At 37.6% G+C, this 7,201-nt stretch overlaps 1 pseudogene; it reads right to left on the bottom strand.

The window, feature by feature from the left end:
- Window positions 1-916: 916 nt before the first annotated feature.
- Window positions 917-6,947, bottom strand: LOC124501831 (60S ribosomal protein L7a-like; annotated as a pseudogene).
- Window positions 6,948-7,201: the final 254 nt, after the last annotated feature.

The following is a 7,201-nucleotide window of genomic DNA, read 5'->3' as shown; positions in this document are numbered from 1 at the left end:
GGCTCCAGGCTCTGAGCCATCAGCCCAGAGCCTGACGCGGGGCTCGAACTCACGGACCGCGAGATCGTGACCTGGCTGAAGCCGGACGCTCAACCGACTGCGCCACCCAGGCGCCCCTATTTCTTTTTGTTTTTAACGTTTAAAAAAATCTTCTTCTGGGGCACCTGGGTGGCTCAGTCAGTTGAGCATCCAACTTCGGCTCAGATCATGATCTCACAGTTTGTGCGTTCGAGCCCTGCATTGGGCTCTGTGCTGACAGCTCAGAGCCTGGAGCCTGCTTCAGATTCTGTGTCTCCCTCTCTCTCTGCCCTTCTCCCACTCATGCTCTGTTTCTCTCTCTCTCTCTAAAAAATGAATAAACATTAAAAAATTTTTTTTAATCTTGTTCCATTGTATTCTGGACATCATTGTTTCAGATAAGAAATAAGGCATTATTTGTTTTGCTATTTCCCTCGTATGTAATTGTTTTTAATTTGGCTTATTTCTGTATATTTGGCTTTTAGAAATTTGACTATGACAGGCTTAATGTGGTTTATTTTGCATTTATCTTGCTTATGGTTCACTGAGCTTCTTGAATGTGTAAGTTGATGTTTTCCATCAAATTTAGGAACATTTGAGTCATTCCTTCCTTTTATTTATTTATTTTTTTATAATTTTTTTTAACAATTATTTATTTTTGAGAGACAGAGAGAGGCAGAGTATGAGCAGGGGAGGGGCAGAGAGAGAGGGAGACACAGAATTCGAAGCAGGCTTCAGGCTCCGAGCTGTCAGCACAGAGCCTAACACAGGGCCCGAACTCACAAACTGTGAGATAATGATCTGAGCCAAAGTCGGATGCTCAACCGACTGAACAACCCAGGCGCTTCCCCTTTTCTTTTTGAAAGAGAACTTTTTATTACAGTTATGTGCAGAACATTCAGCAGGGTACACTTAGCCATTTGGTGGCCAGTTCTTTAGCCTTTGCCTTTTCCAACTTGGCAATGTGAGCCACCAGCTTTGGACCCAGGATGTTGCCTCCTTACTGATGGTGGATCTTACCATATCTGTCACTATAATTGGTCCTGATAGCTTCCACCAGCTTAGCCAGAGCTCCTCTGTCTTCCAAGTTAACCTCCGTGAAGCCAACAGTGTGCAGGTCTTCCTGTGGGCTAAATGCCCCAGCCTGGCCTTCCTTTTGATAATGCAGTAGGGAACTACCATCTTATGACACAGGGCAGGCCAGAAAACCACCATCTCAATGGGATCCACATCAAGTGCAATCATTGCTACTGAGCCTTCTTGTTTTCCACCAAAGTTGTGACAATATTAACCCCAGCTCAAAGGACATGTTACCTCTTAGTGGGGACATTCCCCTTGAGGGAGATGTCTTCTTAGCTCCAGCCAACAATTTCTGATTCTTCTCTTGCTTTGTCTCTGGACTGTATTTGTGGGCCACCTTAAGTAGTTGAGTAGCTGTTTGGTGGTCCAAGCCCTGGGTGAACTGGTTAATTGTGGGAAGCACTTTAAGACATTAATAGAGAATAGCCCTTTGACACTGCAGCTGGATGTAGCAAGGCCATCTGACAAAGTGGGTAAGGTCCCTTTTGAGCTGGAAGTCTTGTCCAAAGCCAAAATTCGTGAGCTTTTTCTCAAACAGGGGATTGACTACCTTGTTGGCTTCCTGCTTCTTCATGACAGCAGGGGCTGGAGCCACCTTTTTCCTCTTAGCCTTCTTTCCTTTGGATCTTGGCTGGCTGGAGGAGAGAGCTCTCTATTTCTTAAAATATTATCATTCACTTTTTCTGGGGTTCTAATTCCAACAGAAGTTAGAAATTGTATATTATGCCACAGATTTCTGAGCATCTTTACTTTTCTTCCACCTATTTCTTTTTCCATTTTTCAGACTGGATTGTTTATATCAATCTGTCTTCTTGGTCCTGACTTATTTTCAGTATACCATTAATTATTTCTGAATGTTAAAAATCCTAAGTTATTGAAGTCTTGTTCAAGAATTACATTTCCTTTTTTCTCTCTTTCTTTTTTTTTTGTTTCCATCCCTCCGCTGAGACTCTCTAACAATTCATAATTATGACACTATTTTTCTTTAAATCCTTGAACATATTTATTATATCTGTTTTAATGTTTAGAGTACTAACTCCAATGTTGGCTTCACCTGAAGATACATTATCTGTTTTTTTTTCTTGATTATTGGTCAAATTTTTCTATTTTTTAAATATCTAGTAATTTTTATTGCATTCTCAACAGCATAGATGATAAATCTTAGAGTTTTAAGATTCTGTGATCTTCTTCCTGGCAAGTATTGACTTCTACTCTGGTAGACTGTCCAGTCACTAACTAATCAAGTTGAACTTGTGTACAGATGGTTTTATTTTAAGCTTTTTAAGGTCATACCTGTGGTAGGCCTTCCTCTGGGACTTGGTTCTTATTCCTAAAACAAGTGGCTTTTCTGCTGTGTCAAATGGATGCCAAAATGGATACAAGGTCTTTCCACTGAAACTGGACTAGAACCCCAGCATCTTATAGCTCTGTTCAACTTCTAGTAACTCAGTTACACTTTCTACTCTGTTGCTGCTCTCCAGGAAGCCATTCATTGCTTATCTTGTGCATACTCAGCTAAATCCTCTGCCATGATCTACTCCATTGCATGGCTGCCCTTCCCAGTGCCCTGTCTCACAGATTCTAGTTACTTTAAATGTCTTATACTTGATTTCTACTTTCTTCACTCAGGACGATCATCAAGCTCTGCTTGGGCTCCACCTCCCTAGGCCATAGTCAGGAAATTTTCCCTACGCAGAGATGGCATGATTGCAAGTTTACCTTCTCTCAGGGATAGCAGGCTGGCACTAACTGTTTTTCAAAGCCTGCAATAATTGCCTCATATATTTTGTCCAGTTTTATAGTTATTCTCAATAGGAGAGTTAGTTTTGCATCATTTACTGTATCATAGACAGAATCAGACTTTCCTGGCTGAGGATTCTTAAATGCAACCTGATTACTTACTGAGACGTGTAAAGTTCTTTGATCTTCCTGTAATTATCTAGTTTATTTCTTGTCGCTGACCACTTCTCCAACCATAGCTTTTTCTCCCAAAAGTCTTCTCATACTTTTCCCCTTTGCTTACTTGCTGCTTGAAAAATCATGAGATTGTTTTGTCTAGAGTAGACATATGTGACTTCAAGAGCTAAAAATGGCATATGTTAGGGGCAAAATATGAACTCAGTTTTAACATACCTTTAAAGTCTCTACAGTACATCACATGAGTACTTGGGTTTTTATCTTTATTATTTCGTATCATTTACATTAATGAACACTTGAGTTCTTCTTAGTCCTATGCTAGGCACAGAATATGTTTTTAGGGTATAGAATAAGAAACTCTGTCCTAAGGACTTTGTTTACTTTGAGGGTAGGAATAAGGCTATTTCTAGATTGCCATTTCCATTCAAAGTAATTTGTGTAAATGCATGAATCCATCAACTTTCTTTCCTTCTTTTCCCTTTCCCTTCCTTTCTCTGTCCCGTCCTTCTATTTCTCCTTCAGCCAATATTTACAAATAGCCTCATAGGTGCTTGGAAGCCCAAAATATCAGTATCTTTTGGGGAATCCTATAGTTTCTTAAACTCTCAGCATTATCTTAAATTCCATGGCAGGACTAAAATTTCCCTAGAATTCTGCCATCTTTCCAGGAGCAAAAGTAATGACAGTAATATTGGGTGTCTTCTGGTCTCTGGCCTAACTGATCAAAAGGAGGTATTTTGGCATCTTACTGAGGAATCTCTGTGAACAATCAGATACATGATTCATAAAAATCATGCTCTTGGGAGATCTATCCAAGAACAACAATGAGTTCAGAACTTTTCTGTTCAATCAGGGACATCTTTGTCTGGATATGCTCTGGATTTTTATTTATTTGTTTATTTTTCTCTTTATAGCAGAGATGATTTCAAGTATTAATCTGAAAACATCCCAGAATAGATCTAGCTGTCCAAGGAATAATGCAAACATTCACAAAACAGTATTAATTTGTAGAATTTGGTAAACACATGTGATTGTGTTCTTTTTCTTTATTCTATTTCCATTTTTTCCATACTATTAACTCAAAGTAATATATAGTGATAGAGGTAAAGATGTATAAATATCATAGTATTCTTTCACGTAAGGGATTACTTTCTTCCTTTTAATATTACTTTTTATTACACTAATTATATTTTAACATAGGCCTACTGTTCAAAAATACACACTCCATAATCAGAGTAAAACATTGCCCTTAACTTCCTCTCTTAATTCAAATGGATTCCTTTTACTATATATGTATTTCATTTGAGTCCGGTTTAAATTTTTAAAATGTGCTGAAAATCACCTGTAGGTATGAGGGAAACATCTAAAACTGAAGTAGCAATGAGGCTTATAACTCTCAAGAACTTGGAGATCCCTGCCCTGTACTCTCAAAGTTTGATCCCTCTCAGGTACTCGTTATATGGTGTCATTTCGACATTTAGAAAAATGACCTATGGTAGTCATATAAGCTACAGTGAAATTTTTTTTTTGTTCATAAAATATTTGACTTTCCAGATCTTCTGATTCTGAGTGTTTTTACTTTATACCAAGGCAATTCATTTTCACTTTTGCACTTCTTTCAAGATCTCTAATATTCTTCAATTCTAAAATCACTGACTGATGGCATACAAGTGTTAGTTTTTTAAAGGCACAGACTCTATTATTTTCTCTCCATTTTCTGTTTTCTTTTCATTACTGTAGAAATTTGTATCAATTTTTAGACAATTTGTTGTCCACACACCAAGATAAAAGTAAAGGATGGATGAGTAATTTCTTTACCCATTGACTCCACTCAGTGAGCAAGAGACTGTGCTGAGTGTATGCATGTGGCACACAGAATAATATTTCCAGCTGTGTCCCCAAATATGATGCATGAAAAGCAAAAAAATACACGCATTGGCATTTGGAAATTAATTCATACCTACATAGGAATGCAGGGTACAGGTAACCAGCCCCCTATCACAGCAGTTAATAACTTTGTGTAGAGATGAGGGAAAAGAAGGCCTTGCTCTAAGGCCAAACCCAAAAAAGCTGTTTCGGACTATTGCCAACCGAATCCCTTTACAGTTTCGCAATCATGAAAGGTTTTATAATTATTCTGTCTATAAATTTCTCTGTTCTACATGAACTCACTATGTGAAAGGGGCAAGGACTTGCCTTGTAGAGGAAAGGTAGTGTCTTAGGTAAACTGGCCTCCACTAGCTACAGTGCTAAGGTCTTCGAGACAATGTAAGTAATAGCAGATATTTGGTATGATGGTGGTAATGTTTTTAAAGTTCTTTTCACCTACATATTCTATACCATAATCCTTTCATTGGATTCAGAATCCAGATTATGAGCAGATATGTTGGGTTTTTATTGATGAAATCTTCTAAAGCAAAATATATAATTTGAGCTCAGGCACGCATAGTTTGTTACTAATTATACTCTCTTGATTGACAATATTGTTAATAACCAATGACCTAATTTGCATTATATTGTGGGTGTAAGAAGAGAATCAAAATGAAGAAAATAAAAAATTTGCCCTTTGCAGCACTGTGTTTCATGAACAGTATAAAACTCCTGCTGGTGAAACACGTGTTTCTACAAACATGAAGCCAAGAACAAACCACTGCAAATATTTAAACTCAATCAGACCAGTTATTAGATGTCATGTAAATAATGAAAGGAAAAGAACGAGCTGGTTTGAATCATAAATAATTAAAGGAAAAATATCAGCTGACTTAAATTCTTTTTCTTAAATAGTCTGTGTAATTAGAAACAGAGATATTCTCATATTCTGTCTCTCTCTCTCTCTCTCTCTCTCCCTCTCTCCCAATCTTTTAAAAAGTCAGAATGCTGTGTCTTCTATATATTCTCACTTAAAAAAAAGTCTTGGAGTGTTTAAAATGTATGCAATTTCAACTTTTGATTGGTCAAAAAAAATCATAAAACTAATTTAAATATGCACACTGATTAAAATATGAAATTAAGGATTAACTCCAATTTTATAATTGTGAGTTAACTACCCTTCTGTCAGGGATATTTGTTTTACTATCTTTATTTCAGAAATATACCATAAGGTCCTGTGAAGAATGTATTTAGTATGTTAAATATACAGTTATTCCTACAACTCTTTAAGATTTTTTGTTTTTACTTAGAGAAATATGGACACATGTGGGAGAAAAGAAAACCCAAATGAGACTAGAATAAAACAAAGAAATAAAGCAGGAATGAGAAAAAGTATTAAATAATGTACAAATAAAAAGATATCAGGGTGATTACAGAAAAAAACTATTAAGTAACTTTAGAATTATAACACTTTCAGGGTCACCTGTGTGGCTTAGTCAGTTGAGCGTCCAACTCTTGATCTTGGTTTATGTCATAAACTCTTGATTTCAGCTCAGGTCATAATCTCACAGTTCATGAGTTCAAGCACCACATCAAGCTCTGTGCTGGTGGAGCATAGCCTACTTAGGATTCTCTCTCCTCTCTGCCCCTCCCCCACTTGTGTGCCCGCTTGCTCTTTGTCTCAAAAACTAAATAAATAAATGTATTTTAAAAATTGTAATACTTCCATGCCATTTTTATGGTTAACAACAATAACATAAAAGGTTTGGGGGATGATAATTTTGTCAAGTTGGAGGTTAAATTTTACCCAGAAAGAAACATAAAAGGACAGTATTTTCAAAAAGTTCCACACAATATAGTTCTGGCACTCTCGCCTGATAATGAAATGTTAACATTAGCAATACTTGTCAGTGCTTCTAACATTGCAAATGGTTAAAAACATTGCTGAAGGAAAACCACCCAGCAGGACCAACAGGTTCATCAGCCTGCAGCTCTGTGCTTCCGCTGCTAGTCGTGGCCTGCGCATTCTCTAGCATTTCACCTCCACAAATGAGCACCGCCATTCCTCAGCCCCCAGTACATCTGTTGTACAAGCTTCGGATCAGAGCGTAGAAATAGGGACAAATGCCACCCACTTCAGTGCACTTGCTGCTCTACCAACTGTTAGCAATTGTATGGCATGTTGTCTGCTTTCTCGGTCTCTCAGTTCATGTGTTTCTGGAAGGTAGCTGACAGGTAAAGAGTATGACTTTCCTGCCAAAATCCCCACCCCCACAGTGAAAGAGGTGGTTTTCTGTTCTCTAGAAATAAACAGAGA

The sequence above is a fragment of the Lynx rufus genome, unplaced genomic scaffold (genome assembly GCF_022079265.1).
Source record: "Lynx rufus isolate CCGP_SWC_20201006 ecotype Redwood Valley unplaced genomic scaffold, mLynRuf1.p SCAF_7, whole genome shotgun sequence".
NCBI lineage: Eukaryota > Metazoa > Chordata > Mammalia > Carnivora > Felidae > Lynx > Lynx rufus.
This window is presented reverse-complemented; position numbering and strand designations above follow the sequence as displayed.